The sequence below is a fragment of the Lepisosteus platostomus genome, unplaced genomic scaffold (assembly GCF_059453375.1).
Source record: "Lepisosteus platostomus isolate fLepPlt1 unplaced genomic scaffold, fLepPlt1.hap1 Scaffold_47_H1, whole genome shotgun sequence".
NCBI classification, from domain to species: domain Eukaryota; kingdom Metazoa; phylum Chordata; class Actinopteri; order Semionotiformes; family Lepisosteidae; genus Lepisosteus; species Lepisosteus platostomus.
The window spans coordinates 286435-307937 of record NW_028291667.1 but is presented as its reverse complement, the minus strand read 5'-3'; the positions used below and the strand labels follow the sequence as shown (position 1 = coordinate 307937).

Genomic DNA, 21503 nt, shown 5'->3' with positions numbered 1-21503 from the left:
TTTTAAACGTCTGTACTTACTGTATATGGTATATATACAGTATATGGCTGGTCTCGGTACTTTAAAGAAAACATACACGAAAGATGGTTTCATTATGACCAGTATCGGTCTTGAGATATTTTTAACTTGATTTACAGAAGCGCGAAACGGTATGCCCAGGGCGTTTTAGTTTTCGTTTTGTTTTAATGCAGTGCAGTGGATTGATTAGAGATATCAAGTACATACAAGTCATTTTTAAAATGTTGTAGTTCGTCTTGTAAAAATGTTACAAGTACATAATCTGTCAACAATTACACAGGTTCTGTTTCCATATTGCGAATTTTGGTTACGTAATATTATTTTCTAATTTCACGTTGTGAATATATGATTTGGGCAAACAGAGCCGCAAAGAAGTACATTATGGGTTGTTGTTTTTTTTTTGCAGTTTTATCTAGAACAAGCGATGCTTAAACCTTTGTCTGATTCTTGTGAAACTATCCACACGACAGTTACCTAGGAGTTGACTTCAGTGATGTCACTGATGGGATGTTTCTAAAAATCCATCCACTGTAAAACGTCTTCTCCACTTGTCCTGCATATGTATTCGCTAATGAAGCTGTGTGTTCTGAGCCTGGATCTCTACATTTCTGTATGAACCAGCTTAGAGGGCTAAAGACAGCTTGTGTTTAAATTGAGTGTAAGGTAATTTATGCTTCTAAACTCATGGTCAGCATTTATTATTGTACTGTGCTGTAAACTTCTTCTGTGCCTAATTACATTATTTTATAGCTTTATCAAATTTGTACATTGTCGATAATGTTTCTGTAGTTTTCAGCCCTCAGCATGCGACTGTCTGGTGGTGCTGTGGGTTAGGTTCCTGACTTCCATGTCACATGGTCTGTGATTGAATCCCATGGAACTATGACTTTATTTTTTAACAAACATTTCTTTGAAAAAATTAAACGTTTCCCTTGGTCAGAGATTAAATAAAACCTCACTCGCACCAAACAAATTTATATTTCTAAATATCACAACATGATCGAATTTAAGTCTTTTTAATAACAATGAATAGTCACCTATGCGTTACAAAATAAACATTTATATTGATTTGAATCGCGTTTTGATTTAAATCGTAAACGCGTGTTTAAATATATGTGTTTAAAGGCGATATACTGTATAAAAGCGCTGACTCTTATGGAATGTGTTCCACCAGGGATTCAAAAATGTTTATTTTTTTTAATCGCGTATCTAAGGAAAATTGCAGTATAACTTTGTTCATGCACATCATTATACAGTATCTCATTTTGTATTTCTATAGAAAAAAATCGTTTGCCCAGCCACTATTGTTGTTATTGTTTTTATCCTGTAAAGCGCTTTGAGGAGCACAGCTTTCTCACCACTTAGATTACTTTTTGACACCATCCTTACACAAAGCAGAAACTGATTGTATTTTCCGATGACATACAAGTGAAAAGATTAATCGTCTTTTTTCTGAACCAGGGAAAATCTGATCATGTTTTTCTATAACAATAATAAAAAACTTTATTTTACATATCACCTTTAAAAGTGGCATCTCAAAACAATACAGTAGATGTAAACCACAGATTACAAAGTAAATACCCAGACAAACGCAAACGCGTTTTTAATAAAATGCTTTCATTCATTCAACAGAGAGAGAGCGTAAAACCTGGGTGTAACAGCTGTTCCTTTTTCTGATCACTCGCTCTCTGGATAAATGTCTCGCCTGTCCAGTTCTTTGTTTTCCTAATTTGCCAATTATGCCTGCTGTGATCCACTCCTACCCTCACACCTAAAGAAGACTATTTTAAATTTCTTTGCGCATAAATTTTATTGCACATAAAGGTGATATGTAAAATAATGTTTTTTTTTATTGTTGTTATAGAGAAACATGATCAGATTTTCCCTGGTTCTTCCTGTGCGTGCAGTAGTTACAAAGTTGAACGTCTTTACACGATCTGCTGCAGTTTTCAGTGGGCGGGCTTTGTCAGATGGCTTGGAAAAACGCACTGTGTTTCGGCTCGGGAAACATCATGAGCAGTGTCCTGCATGTTTTCTGTGTATAGCTGTCTTTTAACGCATACAGAATTCATTCGAAATCATTGATTTCTCCAATTAACAAGGGTCCCTTTTTGAACCTGCCAGAAGCATTCTTTCAATGTAACAGATTTACTCCGGGGAAAGGCAGCATGACATTGAGAGTAGCTCAAGCTTTCAGCACCCGTATCGGACTGCATGTTTGCAGACACCGCTCAGAATCCCCTGTAAGATTCTCTTTCAATTCCGTTTTGCAGTGCTTTAGCTCTTTCAAAAGGCTTCGCTTTGCTAGTCACAATCCAAGGCTCATGACAGCATTTGAAAACATTTTTCTGCTTGGAAGGCAGCTATGCTCACCACTATACCACCAACGCACGCCCACAGGAGGCCTGCAGGACACCACCAGAGAATGCTCACGATTTCGGAAGCTGTCTCCGGGACGTGCTGATTCCACACATCCTGAATAAATCATGATATTGTTATTTGCTGTAGCTAGACGTTCAAATGAGTTTCATGGCCAGATGGACTGTTTCCTCCAGCGGTATAGTATTGCAGTGAGACAGCACGATGCCTGCAAGACTATGTCACGCTACACGCCACAGATTGTGTTTGTCCGTTCGTGTCAGTCGTCCTGCAGCCACGAGAAGTGGGACACAAACATGCTGCAATGCTTTCAGGACGTTAGGATTTGTTTGTGCAACATCCGAGAAGAGTACTTGTGGCTTGAATGTGAACTGTACGTGCCCGCCCCCTTTCCTCTGTAGTGCATGAGTTCCTCCCGGCATGCCCTTCGTCATTGTTCTGTCATCTTGTATTTAAAGGGTTGTATTTCTGCTGCTAAAAAGAAGCAACGGTTTTCTCACAACGCCCTTTGTTCCCAACGGAGCCCTTGTCTGTCATGAAATTCTTCAAAACCTCAAGCTAGAAGAAGAAGAACACGACAAATATGAAGCGTTACCGCAACGACATGCCATGGGACGATCGATAACGATTTCCATAGGATCCCCGCGGTTGCCTGGCAACCGTCAGCTTTGCGCAGTGGCAGTATCGTAGCCTGTGAGGTTTAGCCGAGGCGCGATTATTGCTAGTTGAAAACTTTTCCCAATACCCCGCTTCCGCCGGTTTGCAATACAATCGGCGAAAGCAATTTTTGACAGTCTCGTCAGAGACTGAGCAAGGTGTTTAAAGACAGATTTGGTCATGGTGACATCATGGTAGAAAGAAACGAGCTTGTTACGTCTCAACAGAAACGCTCTTTAGCTCTTTCAGCGTTATGCAGAGAACAGCGTCTGTCGAGATCACTTTTGAGTCAGCGCGAAACGCCGTGTGCTGTCAGTTTGATTTCATATTGCTCGTCGCGGCGCCCGGCTTTTGTCTGTCAAACGTTAGGTTGCGCTTCTTCATGCTGCATCGTCGGCATGAGTGGAGCTTTTTAAACGTCTGTACTTACTGTATATGGTATATATACAGTATATGGCTGGTCTCGGTACTTTAAAGAAAACATACACGAAAGATGGTTTCATTATGACCAGTATCGGTCTTGAGATATTTTTAACTTGATTTACAGAAGCGCGAAACGGTATGCCCAGGGCGTTTTAGTTTTCGTTTTGTTTTAATGCAGTGCAGTGGATTGATTAGAGATATCAAGTACATACAAGTCATTTTTTAAATGTTGTAGTTCGTCTTGTAAAAATGTTACAAGTACATAATCTGTCAACAATTACACAGGTTCTGTTTCCATATTGCGAATTTTGGTTACGTAATATTATTTTCTAATTTCACGTTGTGAATATATGATTTGGGCAAACAGAGCCGCAAAGAAGTACATTATGGGTTGTTGTTTTTTTTTTGCAGTTTTATCTAGAACAAGCGATGCTTAAACCTTTGTCTGATTCTTGTGAAACTATCCACACGACAGTTACCTAGGAGTTGACTTCAGTGATGTCACTGATGGGATGTTTCTAAAAATCCATCCACTGTAAAACGTCTTCTCCACTTGTCCTGCATATGTATTCGCTAATGAAGCTGTGTGTTCTGAGCCTGGATCTCTACATTTCTGTATGAACCAGGTTAGAGGGCTAAAGACAGCTTGTGTTTAAATTTAGTGTAAGGTAATTTATGCTTCTAAACTCATGGTCAGCATTTATTATTGTACTGTGCTGTAAACTTCTTCTGTGCCTAATTACATTATTTTATAGCTTTATCAAATTTGTACATTGTCGATAATGTTTCTGTAGTTTTCAGCCCTCAGCATGCGACTGGTGGTGCTGTGGGTTAGGTTCCTGACTTCCATGTCACATGGTCTGTGATTGAATCCCATGGAACTATGACTTTATTTTTTAACAAACATTTCTTTGAAAAAATTAAACGTTTCCCTGGGTCAGAGATTAAATAAAACCTCACTCGCACCAAACAAATTTATATTTCTAAATATCACAACATGATCGAATTTAAGTCTTTTTAATAACAATGAATAGTCACCTATGCGTTACAAAATAAACATTTATATTGATTTGAATCACGTTTTGATTTAAATCGTAAACGCGTGTTTAAATATATGTGTTTAAAGGCGACATACTGTATAAAAGCGCTGATTCTTATGGAATGTGTTCCGCCAGGGATTCACATTTTTTTATTTTTTTTAATCGCGTATCTAAGGAAAATTGCAGTATAACTTTGTTCATGCACATCATTATACAGTATCTCATTTTGTATTTCTATAAAAAAAAATCGTTTGCCCAGCCACTATTGTTGTTATTGTTTTTATCCTGTAAAGCGCTTTGAGGAGCACAGCTTTCTCACCACTTAGATTACTTTTTGACACCATCCTTACACAAAGCAGAAACTGATTGTATTTTCCGATGACATACAAGTGAAAAGATTAATCGTCTTTTTTCTGAACCAGGGAAAATCTGATCATGTTTCTCTATAACAATAATAAAAAACTTTATTTTACATATCACCTTTAAAAGTGGCATCTCAAAACAATACAGTAGATGTAAACCACAGATTACAAAGTAAATACCCAGACAAACGCAAACGCGTTTTTAATAAAATGCTTTCATTCATTCAACAGAGAGAGAGCGTAAAACCTGGGTGTAACAGCTGTTCCTTTTTCTGATCACTCGCTCTCTGGATAAATGTCTCGCCTGTCCAGTTCTTTGTTTTCCTAATTTGCCAATTATGCCTGCTGTGATCCACTCCTACCCTCACACCTAAAGAAGACTATTTTAAATTTCTTTGCGCATAAATTTTATTGCACATAAAGGTGATATGTAAAATAATGTTTTTTTTTATTGTTGTTATAGAGAAACATGATCAGATTTTCCCTGGTTCTTCCTGTGCGTGCAGTAGTTACAAAGTTGAACGTCTTTACACGATCTGCTGCAGTTTTCAGTGGGCGGGCTTTGTCAGATGGCTTGGAAAAACGCACTGTGTTTCGGCTCGGGAAACATCATGAGCAGTGTCCTGCATGTTTTCTGTGTATAGCTGTCTTTTAACGCATACAGAATTCATTCGAAATCATTGATTTCTCCAATTAACAAGGGTCCCTTTTTGAACCTGCCAGAAGCATTCTTTCAATGTAACAGATTTACTCCGGGGAAAGGCAGCATGACATTGAGAGTAGCTCAAGCTTTCAGCACCCGTATCGGACTGCATGTTTGCAGACACCGCTCAGAATCCCCTGTAAGATTCTCTTTCAATTCCGTTTTGCAGTGCTTTAGCTCTTTCAAAAGGCTTCGCTTTGCTAGTCACAATCCAAGGCTCATGACAGCATTTGAAAACATTTTTCTGCTTGGAAGGCAGCTATGCTCACCACTATACCACCAACGCACGCCCACAGGAGGCCTGCAGGACACCACCAGAGAATGCTCACGATTTCGGAAGCTGTCTCCGGGACGTGCTGATTCCACACATCCTGAATAAATCATGATATTGTTATTTGCTGTAGCTAGACGTTCAAATGAGTTTCATGGCCAGATGGACTGTTTCCTCCAGCGGTATAGTATTGCAGTGAGACAGCACGATGCCTGCAAGACTATGTCACGCTACACGCCACAGATTGTGTTTGTCCGTTCGTGTCAGTCGTCCTGCAGCCACGAGAAGTGGGACACAAACATGCTGCAATGCTTTCAGGACGTTAGGATTTGTTTGTGCAACATCCGAGAAGAGTACTTGTGGCTTGAATGTGAACTGTACGTGCCCGCCCCCTTTCCTCTGTAGTGCATGAGTTCCTCCCGGCATGCCCTTCGTCATTGTTCTGTCATCTTGTATTTAAAGGGTTGTATTTCTGCTGCTAAAAAGAAGCAACGGTTTTCTCACAACGCCCTTTGTTCCCAACGGAGCCCTTGTCTGTCATGAAATTCTTCAAAACCTCAAGCTAGAAGAAGAAGAACACGACAAATATGAAGCGTTACCGCAACGACATGCCATGGGACGATCGATAACGATTTCCATAGGATCCCCGCGGTTGCCTGGCAACCGTCAGCTTTGCGCAGTGGCAGTATCGTAGCCTGTGAGGTTTAGCCGAGGCGCGATTATTGCTAGTTGAAAACTTTTCCCAATACCCCGCTTCCGCCGGTTTGCAATACAATCGGCGAAAGCAATTTTTGACAGTCTCGTCAGAGACTGAGCAAGGTGTTTAAAGACAGATTTGGTCATGGTGACATCATGGTAGAAAGAAACGAGCTTGTTACGTCTCAACAGAAACGCTCTTTAGCTCTTTCAGCGTTATGCAGAGAACAGCGTCTGTCGAGATCACTTTTGAGTCAGCGCGAAACGCCGTGTGCTGTCAGTTTGATTTCATATTGCTCGTCGCGGCGCCCGGCTTTTGTCTGTCAAACGTTAGGTTGCGCTTCTTCATGCTGCATCGTCGGCATGAGTGGAGCTTTTTAAACGTCTGTACTTACTGTATATGGTATATATACAGTATATGGCTGGTCTCGGTACTTTAAAGAAAACATACACGAAAGATGGTTTCATTATGACCAGTATCGGTCTTGAGATATTTTTAACTTGATTTACAGAAGCGCGAAACGGTATGCCCAGGGCGTTTTAGTTTTCGTTTTGTTTTAATGCAGTGCAGTGGATTGATTAGAGATATCAAGTACATACAAGTCATTTTTTAAATGTTGTAGTTCGTCTTGTAAAAATGTTACAAGTACATAATCTGTCAACAATTACACAGGTTCTGTTTCCATATTGCGAATTTTGGTTACGTAATATTATTTTCTAATTTCACGTTGTGAATATATGATTTGGGCAAACAGAGCCGCAAAGAAGTACATTATGGGTTGTTGTTTTTTTTTTGCAGTTTTATCTAGAACAAGCGATGCTTAAACCTTTGTCTGATTCTTGTGAAACTATCCACACGACAGTTACCTAGGAGTTGACTTCAGTGATGTCACTGATGGGATGTTTCTAAAAATCCATCCACTGTAAAACGTCTTCTCCACTTGTCCTGCATATGTATTCGCTAATGAAGCTGTGTGTTCTGAGCCTGGATCTCTACATTTCTGTATGAACCAGCTTAGAGGGCTAAAGACAGCTTGTGTTTAAATTGAGTGTAAGGTAATTTATGCTTCTAAACTCATGGTCAGCATTTATTATTGTACTGTGCTGTAAACTTCTTCTGTGCCTAATTACATTATTTTATAGCTTTATCAAATTTGTACATTGTCGATAATGTTTCTGTAGTTTTCAGCCCTCAGCATGCGACTGTCTGGTGGTGCTGTGGGTTAGGTTCCTGACTTCCATGTCACATGGTCTGTGATTGAATCCCATGGAACTATGACTTTATTTTTTAACAAACATTTCTTTGAAAAAATTAAACGTTTCCCTTGGTCAGAGATTAAATAAAACCTCACTCGCACCAAACAAATTTATATTTCTAAATATCACAACATGATCGAATTTAAGTCTTTTTAATAACAATGAATAGTCACCTATGCGTTACAAAATAAACATTTATATTGATTTGAATCGCGTTTTGATTTAAATCGTAAACGCGTGTTTAAATATATGTGTTTAAAGGCGATATACTGTATAAAAGCGCTGACTCTTATGGAATGTGTTCCACCAGGGATTCAAAAATGTTTATTTTTTTTAATCGCGTATCTAAGGAAAATTGCAGTATAACTTTGTTCATGCACATCATTATACAGTATCTCATTTTGTATTTCTATAGAAAAAAATCGTTTGCCCAGCCACTATTGTTGTTATTGTTTTTATCCTGTAAAGCGCTTTGAGGAGCACAGCTTTCTCACCACTTAGATTACTTTTTGACACCATCCTTACACAAAGCAGAAACTGATTGTATTTTCCGATGACATACAAGTGAAAAGATTAATCGTCTTTTTTCTGAACCAGGGAAAATCTGATCATGTTTCTCTATAACAATAATAAAAAACTTTATTTTACATATCACCTTTAAAAGTGGCATCTCAAAACAATACAGTAGATGTAAACCACAGATTACAAAGTAAATACCCAGACAAACGCAAACGCGTTTTTAATAAAATGCTTTCATTCATTCAACAGAGAGAGAGCGTAAAACCTGGGTGTAACAGCTGTTCCTTTTTCTGATCACTCGCTCTCTGGATAAATGTCTCGCCTGTCCAGTTCTTTGTTTTCCTAATTTGCCAATTATGCCTGCTGTGATCCACTCCTACCCTCACACCTAAAGAAGACTATTTTAAATTTCTTTGCGCATAAATTTTATTGCACATAAAGGTGATATGTAAAATAATGTTTTTTTTTATTGTTGTTATAGAGAAACATGATCAGATTTTCCCTGGTTCTTCCTGTGCGTGCAGTAGTTACAAAGTTGAACGTCTTTACACGATCTGCTGCAGTTTTCAGTGGGCGGGCTTTGTCAGATGGCTTGGAAAAACGCACTGTGTTTCGGCTCGGGAAACATCATGAGCAGTGTCCTGCATGTTTTCTGTGTATAGCTGTCTTTTAACGCATACAGAATTCATTCGAAATCATTGATTTCTCCAATTAACAAGGGTCCCTTTTTGAACCTGCCAGAAGCATTCTTTCAATGTAACAGATTTACTCCGGGGAAAGGCAGCATGACATTGAGAGTAGCTCAAGCTTTCAGCACCCGTATCGGACTGCATGTTTGCAGACACCACTCAGAATCCCCTGTAAGATTCTCTTTCAATTCCGTTTTGCAGTGCTTTAGCTCTTTCAAAAGGCTTCGCTTTGCTAGTCACAATCCAAGGCTCATGACAGCATTTGAAAACATTTTTCTGCTTGGAAGGCAGCTATGCTCACCACTATACCACCAACGCACGCCCACAGGAGGCCTGCAGGACACCACCAGAGAATGCTCACGATTTCGGAAGCTGTCTCCGGGACGTGCTGATTCCACACATCCTGAATAAATCATGATATTGTTATTTGCTGTAGCTAGACGTTCAAATGAGTTTCATGGCCAGATGGACTGTTTCCTCCAGCGGTATAGTATTGCAGTGAGACAGCACGATGCCTGCAAGACTATGTCACGCTACACGCCACAGATTGTGTTTGTCCGTTCGTGTCAGTCGTCCTGCAGCCACGAGAAGTGGGACACAAACATGCTGCAATGCTTTCAGGACGTTAGGATTTGTTTGTGCAACATCCGAGAAGAGTACTTGTGGCTTGAATGTGAACTGTACGTGCCCGCCCCCTTTCCTCTGTAGTGCATGAGTTCCTCCCGGCATGCCCTTCGTCATTGTTCTGTCATCTTGTATTTAAAGGGTTGTATTTCTGCTGCTAAAAAGAAGCAACGGTTTTCTCACAACGCCCTTTGTTCCCAACGGAGCCCTTGTCTGTCATGAAATTCTTCAAAACCTCAAGCTAGAAGAAGAAGAACACGACAAATATGAAGCGTTACCGCAACGACATGCCATGGGACGATCGATAACGATTTCCATAGGATCCCCGCGGTTGCCTGGCAACCGTCAGCTTTGCGCAGTGGCAGTATCGTAGCCTGTGAGGTTTAGCCGAGGCGCGATTATTGCTAGTTGAAAACTTTTCCCAATACCCCGCTTCCGCCGGTTTGCAATACAATCGGCGAAAGCAATTTTTGACAGTCTCGTCAGAGACTGAGCAAGGTGTTTAAAGACAGATTTGGTCATGGTGACATCATGGTAGAAAGAAACGAGCTTGTTACGTCTCAACAGAAACGCTCTTTAGCTCTTTCAGCGTTATGCAGAGAACAGCGTCTGTCGAGATCACTTTTGAGTCAGCGCGAAACGCCGTGTGCTGTCAGTTTGATTTCATATTGCTCGTCGCGGCGCCCGGCTTTTGTCTGTCAAACGTTAGGTTGCGCTTCTTCATGCTGCATCGTCGGCATGAGTGGAGCTTTTTAAACGTCTGTACTTACTGTATATGGTATATATACAGTATATGGCTGGTCTCGGTACTTTAAAGAAAACATACACGAAAGATGGTTTCATTATGACCAGTATCGGTCTTGAGATATTTTTAACTTGATTTACAGAAGCGCGAAACGGTATGCCCAGGGCGTTTTAGTTTTCGTTTTGTTTTAATGCAGTGCAGTGGATTGATTAGAGATATCAAGTACATACAAGTCATTTTTTAAATGTTGTAGTTCGTCTTGTAAAAATGTTACAAGTACATAATCTGTCAACAATTACACAGGTTCTGTTTCCATATTGCGAATTTTGGTTACGTAATATTATTTTCTAATTTCACGTTGTGAATATATGATTTGGGCAAACAGAGCCGCAAAGAAGTACATTATGGGTTGTTGTTTTTTTTTTGCAGTTTTATCTAGAACAAGCGATGCTTAAACCTTTGTCTGATTCTTGTGAAACTATCCACACGACAGTTACCTAGGAGTTGACTTCAGTGATGTCACTGATGGGATGTTTCTAAAAATCCATCCACTGTAAAACGTCTTCTCCACTTGTCCTGCATATGTATTCGCTAATGAAGCTGTGTGTTCTGAGCCTGGATCTCTACATTTCTGTATGAACCAGCTTAGAGGGCTAAAGACAGCTTGTGTTTAAATTTAGTGTAAGGTAATTTATGCTTCTAAACTCATGGTCAGCATTTATTATTGTACTGTGCTGTAAACTTCTTCTGTGCCTAATTACATTATTTTATAGCTTTATCAAATTTGTACATTGTCGATAATGTTTCTGTAGTTTTCAGCCCTCAGCATGCGACTGGTGGTGCTGTGGGTTAGGTTCCTGACTTCCATGTCACATGGTCTGTGATTGAATCCCATGGAACTATGACTTTATTTTTTAACAAACATTTCTTTGAAAAAATTAAACGTTTCCCTGGGTCAGAGATTAAATAAAACCTCACTCGCACCAAACAAATTTATATTTCTAAATATCACAACATGATCGAATTTAAGTCTTTTTAATAACAATGAATAGTCACCTATGCGTTACAAAATAAACATTTATATTGATTTGAATCACGTTTTGATTTAAATCGTAAACGCGTGTTTAAATATATGTGTTTAAAGGCGACATACTGTATAAAAGCGCTGATTCTTATGGAATGTGTTCCGCCAGGGATTCACATTTTTTTATTTTTTTTAATCGCGTATCTAAGGAAAATTGCAGTATAACTTTGTTCATGCACATCATTATACAGTATCTCATTTTGTATTTCTATAAAAAAAAATCGTTTGCCCAGCCACTATTGTTGTTATTGTTTTTATCCTGTAAAGCGCTTTGAGGAGCACAGCTTTCTCACCACTTAGATTACTTTTTGACACCATCCTTACACAAAGCAGAAACTGATTGTATTTTCCGATGACATACAAGTGAAAAGATTACAGATTTTAATCGTCTTTTTTCTGAACCAGGGAAAATCTGATCATGTTTCTCTATAACAATAATAAAAAACTTTATTTTACATATCACCTTTAAAAGTGGCATCTCAAAACAATACAGTAGATGTAAACCACAGATTACAAAGTAAATACCCAGACAAACGCAAACGCGTTTTTAATAAAATGCTTTCATTCATTCAACAGAGAGAGAGAGCGTAAAACCTGGGTGTAACAGCTGTTCCTTTTTCTGATCACTCGCTCTCTGGATAAATGTCTCGCCTGTCCAGTTCTTTGTTTTCCTAATTTGCCAATTATGCCTGCTGTGATCCACTCCTACCCTCACACCTAAAGAAGACTATTTTAAATTTCTTTGCGCATAAATTTTATTGCACATAAAGGTGATATGTAAAATAATGTTTTTTTTTATTGTTGTTATAGAGAAACATGATCAGATTTTCCCTGGTTCTTCCTGTGCGTGCAGTAGTTACAAAGTTGAACGTCTTTACACGATCTGCTGCAGTTTTCAGTGGGCGGGCTTTGTCAGATGGCTTGGAAAAACGCACTGTGTTTCGGCTCGGGAAACATCATGAGCAGTGTCCTGCATGTTTTCTGTGTATAGCTGTCTTTTAACGCATACAGAATTCATTCGAAATCATTGATTTCTCCAATTAACAAGGGTCCCTTTTTGAACCTGCCAGAAGCATTCTTTCAATGTAACAGATTTACTCCGGGGAAAGGCAGCATGACATTGAGAGTAGCTCAAGCTTTCAGCACCCGTATCGGACTGCATGTTTGCAGACACCGCTCAGAATCCCCTGTAAGATTCTCTTTCAATTCCGTTTTGCAGTGCTTTAGCTCTTTCAAAAGGCTTCGCTTTGCTAGTCACAATCCAAGGCTCATGACAGCATTTGAAAACATTTTTCTGCTTGGAAGGCAGCTATGCTCACCACTATACCACCAACGCACGCCCACAGGAGGCCTGCAGGACACCACCAGAGAATGCTCACGATTTCGGAAGCTGTCTCCGGGACGTGCTGATTCCACACATCCTGAATAAATCATGATATTGTTATTTGCTGTAGCTAGACGTTCAAATGAGTTTCATGGCCAGATGGACTGTTTCCTCCAGCGGTATAGTATTGCAGTGAGACAGCACGATGCCTGCAAGACTATGTCACGCTACACGCCACAGATTGTGTTTGTCCGTTCGTGTCAGTCGTCCTGCAGCCACGAGAAGTGGGACACAAACATGCTGCAATGCTTTCAGGACGTTAGGATTTGTTTGTGCAACATCCGAGAAGAGTACTTGTGGCTTGAATGTGAACTGTACGTGCCCACCCCCTTTCCTCTGTAGTGCATGAGTTCCTCCCGGCATGCCCTTCGTCATTGTTCTGTCATCTTGTATTTAAAGGGTTGTATTTCTGCTGCTAAAAAGAAGCAACGGTTTTCTCACAACGCCCTTTGTTCCCAACGGAGCCCTTGTCTGTCATGAAATTCTTCAAAACCTCAAGCTAGAAGAAGAAGAACACGACAAATATGAAGCGTTACCGCAACGACATGCCATGGGATGATCGATAACGATTTCCATAGGATCCCCGCGGTTGCCTGGCAACCGTCAGCTTTGCGCAGTGGCAGTATCGTAGCCTGTGAGGTTTAGCTGAGGCGCGATTATTGCTAGTTGAAAACTTTTCCCAATACCCCGCTTCCGCCGGTTTGCAATACAATCGGCGAAAGCAATTTTTGACAGTCTCGTCAGAGACTGAGCAAGGTGTTTAAAGACAGATTTGGTCATGGTGACATCATGGTAGAAAGAAACGAGCTTGTTACGTCTCAACAGAAACGCTCTTTAGCTCTTTCAGCGTTATGCAGAGAACAGCGTCTGTCGAGATCACTTTTGAGTCAGCGCGAAACGCCGTGTGCTGTCAGTTTGATTTCATATTGCTCGTCGCGGCGCCCGGCTTTTGTCTGTCAAACGTTAGGTTGCGCTTCTTCATGCTGCATCGTCGGCATGAGTGGAGCTTTTTAAACGTCTGTACTTACTGTATATGGTATATATACAGTATATGGCTGGTCTCGGTACTTTAAAGAAAACATACACGAAAGATGGTTTCATTATGACCAGTATCGGTCTTGAGATATTTTTAACTTGATTTACAGAAGCGCGAAACGGTATGCCCAGGGCGTTTTAGTTTTCGTTTTGTTTTAATGCAGTGCAGTGGATTGATTAGAGATATCAAGTACATACAAGTCATTTTTTAAATGTTGTAGTTCGTCTTGTAAAAATGTTACAAGTACATAATCTGTCAACAATTACACAGGTTCTGTTTCCATATTGCGAATTTTGGTTACGTAATATTATTTTCTAATTTCACGTTGTGAATATATGATTTGGGCAAACAGAGCCGCAAAGAAGTACATTATGGGTTGTTGTTTTTTTTTTGCAGTTTTATCTAGAACAAGCGATGCTTAAACCTTTGTCTGATTCTTGTGAAACTATCCACACGACAGTTACCTAGGAGTTGACTTCAGTGATGTCACTGATGGGATGTTTCTAAAAATCCATCCACTGTAAAACGTCTTCTCCACTTGTCCTGCATATGTATTCGCTAATGAAGCTGTGTGTTCTGAGCCTGGATCTCTACATTTCTGTATGAACCAGCTTAGAGGGCTAAAGACAGCTTGTGTTTAAATTTAGTGTAAGGTAATTTATGCTTCTAAACTCATGGTCAGCATTTATTATTGTACTGTGCTGTAAACTTCTTCTGTGCCTAATTACATTATTTTATAGCTTTATCAAATTTGTACATTGTCGATAATGTTTCTGTAGTTTTCAGCCCTCAGCATGCGACTGGTGGTGCTGTGGGTTAGGTTCCTGACTTCCATGTCACATGGTCTGTGATTGAATCCCATGGAACTATGACTTTATTTTTTAACAAACATTTCTTTGAAAAAATTAAACGTTTCCCTGGGTCAGAGATTAAATAAAACCTCACTCGCACCAAACAAATTTATATTTCTAAATATCACAACATGATCGAATTTAAGTCTTTTTAATAACAATGAATAGTCACCTATGCGTTACAAAATAAACATTTATATTGATTTGAATCACGTTTTGATTTAAATCGTAAACGCGTGTTTAAATATATGTGTTTAAAGGCGACATACTGTATAAAAGCGCTGATTCTTATGGAATGTGTTCCGCCAGGGATTCACATTTTTTTATTTTTTTTAATCGCGTATCTAAGGAAAATTGCAGTATAACTTTGTTCATGCACATCATTATACAGTATCTCATTTTGTATTTCTATAAAAAAAAATCGTTTGCCCAGCCACTATTGTTGTTATTGTTTTTATCCTGTAAAGCGCTTTGAGGAGCACAGCTTTCTCACCACTTAGATTACTTTTTGACACCATCCTTACACAAAGCAGAAACTGATTGTATTTTCCGATGACATACAAGTGAAAAGATTACAGATTTTAATCGTCTTTTTTCTGAACCAGGGAAAATCTGATCATGTTTCTCTATAACAATATTAAAAAACTTTATTTTACATATCACCTTTAAAAGTGGCATCTCAAAACAATACAGTAGATGTAAACCACAGATTACAAAGTAAATACCCAGACAAACGCAAACGCGTTTTTAATAAAATGCTTTCATTCATTCAACAGAGAGAGAGCGTAAAACCTGGGTGTAACAGCTGTTCCTTTTTCTGATCACTCGCTCTCTGGATAAATGTCTCGCCTGTCCAGTTCTTTGTTTTCCTAATTTGCCAATTATGCCTGCTGTGATCCACTCCTACCCTCACACCTAAAGAAGACTATTTTAAATTTCTTTGCGCATAAATTTTATTGCACATAAAGGTGATATGTAAAATAATGTTTTTTTTTTTATTGTTGTTGTAGAGAAACATGATCAGATTTTCCCTGGTTCTTCCTGTGCGTGCAGTAGTTACAAAGTTGAACGTCTTTACACGATCTGCTGCAGTTTTCAGTGGGCGGGCTTTGTCAGATGGCTTGGAAAAACGCACTGTGTTTCGGCTCGGGAAACATCATGAGCAGTGTCCTGCATGTTTTCTGTGTATAGCTGTCTTTTAACGCATACAGAATGCATTCGAAATCATTGATTTCTCCAATTAACAAGGGTCCCTTTTTGAACCTGCCAGAAGCATTCTTTCAATGAAACAGATTTACTCCGGGGAAAGGCAGCATGACATTGAGAGTAGCTCAAGCTTTCAGCACCCGTATCGGACTGCATGTTTGCAGACACCGCTCAGAATCCCCTGTAAGATTCTCTTTCAATTCCGTTTTGCAGTGCTTTAGCTCTTTCAAAAGGCTTCGCTTTGCTAGTCACAATCCAAGGCTCATGACAGCATTTGAAAACATTTTTCTGCTTGGAAGGCAGCTATGCTCACCACTATACCACCAACGTACGCCCACAGGCGCCCTGCAGGACACCACCAGAGAATGCTCACGATTTCGGAAGCTGTCTCCGGGACGTGCTGATTCCACACATCCTGAATAAATCATGATATTGTTAGTTGCTGTAGCTAGACGTTCAAATGAGTTTCATGGCCAGATGGACTGTTTCCTCCAGCGGTATAGTATTGCAGTGAGACAGCACGATGCCTGCAAGACTATGTCACGCTAAACGCCACAGATTGTGTTTGTCCGTTCGTGTCAGTCGTCCTGCAGCCACGGGAAGTGGGACACAAACATGCTGCAATGCTTTCAAGACGTTAGGATTTGTTTGTGTAACATCCGAGAAGAGTACTTGTGGCTTGAATGTGAACTGTACGTGCCCACCCCCTTTCCTCTGTAGTGCATGAGTTCCTCCCGGCACGCCCTTCGTCATTGTTCTGTCATCTTGTATTTAAAGGGTTGTATTTCTGCTGCTGAAAATAAGCAACGGTTTTCTCACAACGCCCTTTGTTCCCAACGGAGCCCTTGTCTGTCATGAAATTCTTCAAAACCTCAAGCTAGAAGAAGAAGAAGAAGACGACAAATATGAAGCGTTACCGCAACGACATGCCATGAGACGATCGATAACGATTTCCATAGGATCCCCGCGGTTGCCTGGCTACTGTCAGCTTTGCGCAGTGGCAGTATCGCAGCCTGTGAGGTTTAGCCGAGGCGCGATTATTGCTAGTTGAAAACTTTTCCCAATACCCCGCTTCCGCCGGTTTGCAATACAATCGGCGAAAGCAATTTTTGACAGTCTCATCAGAGACTGAGCAAGGTGTTTAAAGACAGATTTGGTCATGGTGACATCATGGTAGAAAGAAACGAGCTTGTTACGTCTCAACAGAAACGCTCTTTAGCTCTTTCAGCGTTATGCAGAGAACAGCGTCTGTCGAGATCACTTTTGAGTCAGCGCGAAACGCCGTGTGCTGTCAGTTTGATTTCATATTGCTCGTAGCGGCGCCCGGCTTTTGTCTGTCAAACGTTAGGTTGCGCTTCTTCATGCTGTATCGTCGGCATGAGTGGAGCTTTTTAAACGTCTGTACTTACTGCGCCCCATAAGAAATGGTTTGTCCCCATTCAAAAGAGATTGTGCGATGTCCTGCAGCGTTCGCAAAGCACATCTTTGACAGTTTGAAAAGAGGAATTTATTCTGCTTCCTGTGTGTGCAGTAGTTACAAAGTTGAACGTCTTTACACGATGTGCTGCAGTTTTCAGTGGGCGGGCTTTGTCAGATGGCTTGGAAAAAACGCACTGAGACATCATGAGCAGTGTCCTGCATGTTTTCTGTGTATAGCTGTCTTTTAACGCATACAGAATTCATTCGAAATCATTGATTTCTCCAATTAACAAGGGTCCCTTTTTGAACCTGCCAGAAGCATTCTTTCAATGTAACAGATTTACTCGGGGGAAAGGCAGCATGACATTGAGAGTAGCTCAAGCTTTCAGCACCCGTATCGGACTGCGTGTATGCAGACACCGCTCAGAATCCCCTGTAAGATTCTCCTTCAATTCCGTTTTGCAGTGCTTTAGCTCTTTCAAAAGGCTTCGCTTTGCTAATCACAATCCAAGGCTCATGACAGCATTTAGAACCAATCGCCACTGCGTTGGCCGGGAATCGAACCCGGGTCAACTGTTTGGAAGGCAGCTATGCTCACCACTATACCACCAACGCACACCCGCAAAAGCCCTGCAGGACACCACCAGAGAATGCTCACGATTTCGGAAGCTGTCTCCGGGACGTGCTGATTCCACAAATCCTGAATAAATCATGATATTGTTAGTTGCTGTAGCTAGACGTTCAAATGAGTTTCATGGCCAGATGGACTGTTTCCTCCAGCGGTATAGTATTGCAGTGAGACAGCACGATGCCTGCAAGACTATGTCACGCTAAACACTACAGATTGTGTTTGTGTTGGACAGTTGGACCCTACAGCTGGATCCTCGTCGACAACCTGAATAGCTTATTCAGAAGCAGTGCTGGTCCGGGAACGAACCAGCTTCTTCCCAGGCACAAGAGTGACTTGTGAGGACTCGCGGTCACACTCTGTGCATAGAGACTTTCTACCAGCCAGCCGGACTGCTGGTAGATCCCCTCGGAGCAACGACTGCCCTGCGCGCTGCAGTCAGATTCCTCCGCTCGTCCTACTCCGAGCTGCACCTTGACTGGTTGGCCGGTAGCCAGAGGACGCCGGGACAACGCCCATTGGACAACCGCTGGAACAGAGGCTGCAACAGAGCCTGTCAGCTGGTTTGGTGTTCGTGCCGGGAAATTCCAAATCCATACACAGTGGATAAGTAAACCCCATGTTCTACATTGCGTCTCGAGAATTCAATTGTACCTCAACACAAGTTGTTATCAATTTAATTCATGAGTAATGTATTTACTTCCGAGTTTAGAGTAACAGTGGGTAATAACACTGATTAGCGATTTGGTAACCGAACGATATATATTGACATATATTCTCTGTTGTGTATCTCTTTGTGTTTGCATCTCTTCGGGATTATATACCTTGTATATTGATAACACTCACAGTAAGGTCTGCCACTCGTATCCAGGCAGACTAGTATATGTTTGGTGCACAATTTATATTAATAAATGTATCTAGTGTATTGAACCCCTGTGTGTGCGTTGTTAGTTGTTCTGACGATTGATTTTCTAAAAGCCCCAACTAACAACCTTGTGATTACTGCTACAATAAATAATTGTCTCAGTAAACCCATCAAACCATTACATTTAATGGCGTCCCTGGGTGGGCGAGTTTAGAATGAAATGAGAATCAGTCGCACAGAATAACTGATGTTGCTGTGAGTTCAAGTTCAGCACAGCACCGCGGCTTCTATACGCGAATACCGGGTGTGCTGATAACTGCGTAAAGAAATCCCCCTGTTTTCTAGCGTTTAGTGTAACGTGTGCTGATTGGAAATCCATCTGCTCGGGTGTCTAGATTCCATACTGTATTTTGGAAAAAGAAAAAAAAAAGTAATACTCTTAAAGTTTCTCTGACGTGTAGCGGTGAGGCTTATTAATAGAAAGAATTAAGTGTTCTGAGCCTTCCCAAATGAGGCCCCATTTCTCTGTTCATCTCTGTGGTGCAGCCACAGAGAAACTATTCATGCAAGATGTTTTCTTTTGATAAGGACAGCTCCCAAAGGGGGATGCACTTAGCTAAGCCTGGCTATCATGATCAATGGTCATCCATTGGCGCCTATCTGTCTAGGGAGTGCCAGTTGGACATCTGGACTGCATTACTAAGTGTCAGGAGTAAGTGACTCATATCTCACCTTGATCAACCAATCAGGGACTGGTAGGGCCGAGTAACCCACATGGGACTCTGATGCCCATGGAACTTTCAGCCAATCAATGAGCTGAAGTTCCTCCAGGTAAAAACAGGCAACACAGAGAGCCTGGAGATTCAGATTCAGAAGGGAAGATTCAACAAGATTCAGATTCAGATTCAGATTCAACAATTCTAAAGGGAATTCAAAGGAGAATCCCAAGGGCAGGACATTCTCGCAGCGCGCCTCCTGACCATCCTGAGACTCAGCCCGGACAACCATGGAACGGCCAGTATGTCCGAGTGCCAGAACCTTCCTTTGTTCTAAGAGTCTAGAGTGGAGGTTGCCAGAGAGTAACCAGCAGCAGGCCTTGTGAACAGGTCGGAACTGTGGACAGCTGAATCACTATTCAGAACTAGCTCTTCATCAGGAACGAACCGGTCCTCTTCCTGACTTGCTGGGACCCACAGTCATCTTTTCTCCTGTGCACAAACTTTGCTAGTTAAAGCCAACAGTGAGCATCAGCAGCGCACCGTCGCAAGCCGCACAGCACAGCCTGGCACGGAGCCAGAGAGCGCGGATTGGACAGCAACAGCCTGCAACTGTTTCTTTGAGTCCGCAGGAGATCTGAATCCCCAAAGATTGGATGAGTATTCAACTTCAATGCATTACAGCTCGAGAATTCAATTGTTATCCCAACCAGTTGATATCAATTTAATTCCTAAGAGTTATGTACTTGTTTTGAGTATCTAATGTAGAAGTTGTAACCAAGTTCATTTATGAAACGGTCTTAATGAATGATATACTGAACGTATGTCCTCTTGATATGTGTAACACTTTGTAACTGATTGAATATATACCTTTTGTATTCTGATAACCCTCTCGATAAGATCTGTTAGGTTTATATGCATATTCTATGTATTAATAAATGTATCCTCGTGTATTAGTACCTGTGTGTGTGCGTTGTTTGAGTTATATCGCATGGTTGGATTCTAAAGCCATCAAAAGAATCAACTTTGTGATTTACTGCTACAATTAATAATTGTCTCAGTAAATGCCCAAACCCTACAGAACTGGTGCCTTCAGAGAGCCACTATGATTACATATTTGGCGTCCCTGAACCGGTTTTCCCTACAGACGTAATGACAATGGCTGCTAAAATGTCTGAAGTGGAGTCGCTTATAAGTACTATTTCTAGCGACGACAATCCTGGTTACTGGAGTGGTATCAAAAAGTTGAACTTTGATGATATTGAGAAGCTGCAAGTAGATTTAGTAGCTAAGGTAGCGAACCAGCTTAACACAGGAGGGTCTGTGAAAGCAGTTCTGGTCCTATCGAGTTTCACCTTAAATCTAGCTAAACAGCTGGAACTGTCTTTGTCCGAGCTGACAAAGTTTCAAAAGCTTCAGGGAACGCTAGAAAGATATAAGGCGGAGCGAGTTGAGTTGTTGGATATAATCAGAGAAAAGAGAGTGAAAAATGAGGAAAGTGAAGACTGACTCAGGGAAGTTTTAGGTAAATTAGATGACTTGTCTGCTAGAGAAACTGCGGCTGAGGTAGCTAGGAGAGACCTGGAAGCGAGCTTGAAAGAAAAAGAAAAAGAAATTGAGAGTTTAAATGAGCTCAGCCAGGAAAGGCAAAAGGAGTCAGATGCTGCCGTACTGGAAGCAAAATAGACTAGATCCCACTTGCATGCCAGCCCACCTAGCAGCCCGGAGCGCTCACCCAGCGCGCCGGGAGGAGGTTTCTCCCGGCCAGGGTCTGTGGTCGGATCGGCATGGGGGAGATCGCCGAGTCCTGCGCGAAACGCAAGGGCGAGTCAGTTCAGGCATAGACCCCCTGCTCCTGATCACGGCCGTCTCCCTGCCCGCGGAGAAACCGTAAAAATTAACCTCCACTCCCTGAGGCAGTTAGCCAAAGA

General features: G+C 41.1%; 6 non-coding genes across 6 annotated transcripts; 5 read left to right on the top strand and 1 right to left on the bottom strand.

Moving 5' to 3' along the window:
• The first annotated feature begins 3061 nt into the window (after positions 1 to 3061).
• On the top strand, positions 3062 to 3203 carry LOC148633395 (U4 spliceosomal RNA). The gene has a single exon (XR_015934004.1). It is a non-coding gene; the product is annotated as a U4 spliceosomal RNA (small nuclear RNA).
• Positions 3204 to 6521: 3318 nt separating this feature from the next.
• On the top strand, positions 6522 to 6663 carry LOC148633394 (U4 spliceosomal RNA). The gene has a single exon (XR_015934003.1). It is a non-coding gene; the product is annotated as a U4 spliceosomal RNA (small nuclear RNA).
• A 3322-nt stretch (positions 6664 to 9985) lies between these two features.
• Positions 9986 to 10127, top strand: LOC148633393 (U4 spliceosomal RNA). Its single transcript, XR_015934002.1, has one exon. It is a non-coding gene; the product is annotated as a U4 spliceosomal RNA (small nuclear RNA).
• A 3329-nt stretch (positions 10128 to 13456) lies between these two features.
• LOC148633392 (U4 spliceosomal RNA) lies at positions 13457 to 13598 on the top strand. Its single transcript, XR_015933947.1, has one exon. It is a non-coding gene; the product is annotated as a U4 spliceosomal RNA (small nuclear RNA).
• Positions 13599 to 16930: 3332 nt separating this feature from the next.
• On the top strand, positions 16931 to 17072 carry LOC148633391 (U4 spliceosomal RNA). The gene has a single exon (XR_015933993.1). It is a non-coding gene; the product is annotated as a U4 spliceosomal RNA (small nuclear RNA).
• Positions 17073 to 17906: 834 nt separating this feature from the next.
• Positions 17907 to 17978, bottom strand: trnag-ucc (transfer RNA glycine (anticodon UCC)). Its single transcript has one exon. It is a non-coding gene; the product is annotated as a tRNA-Gly (tRNA).
• Positions 17979 to 21503: the final 3525 nt, after the last annotated feature.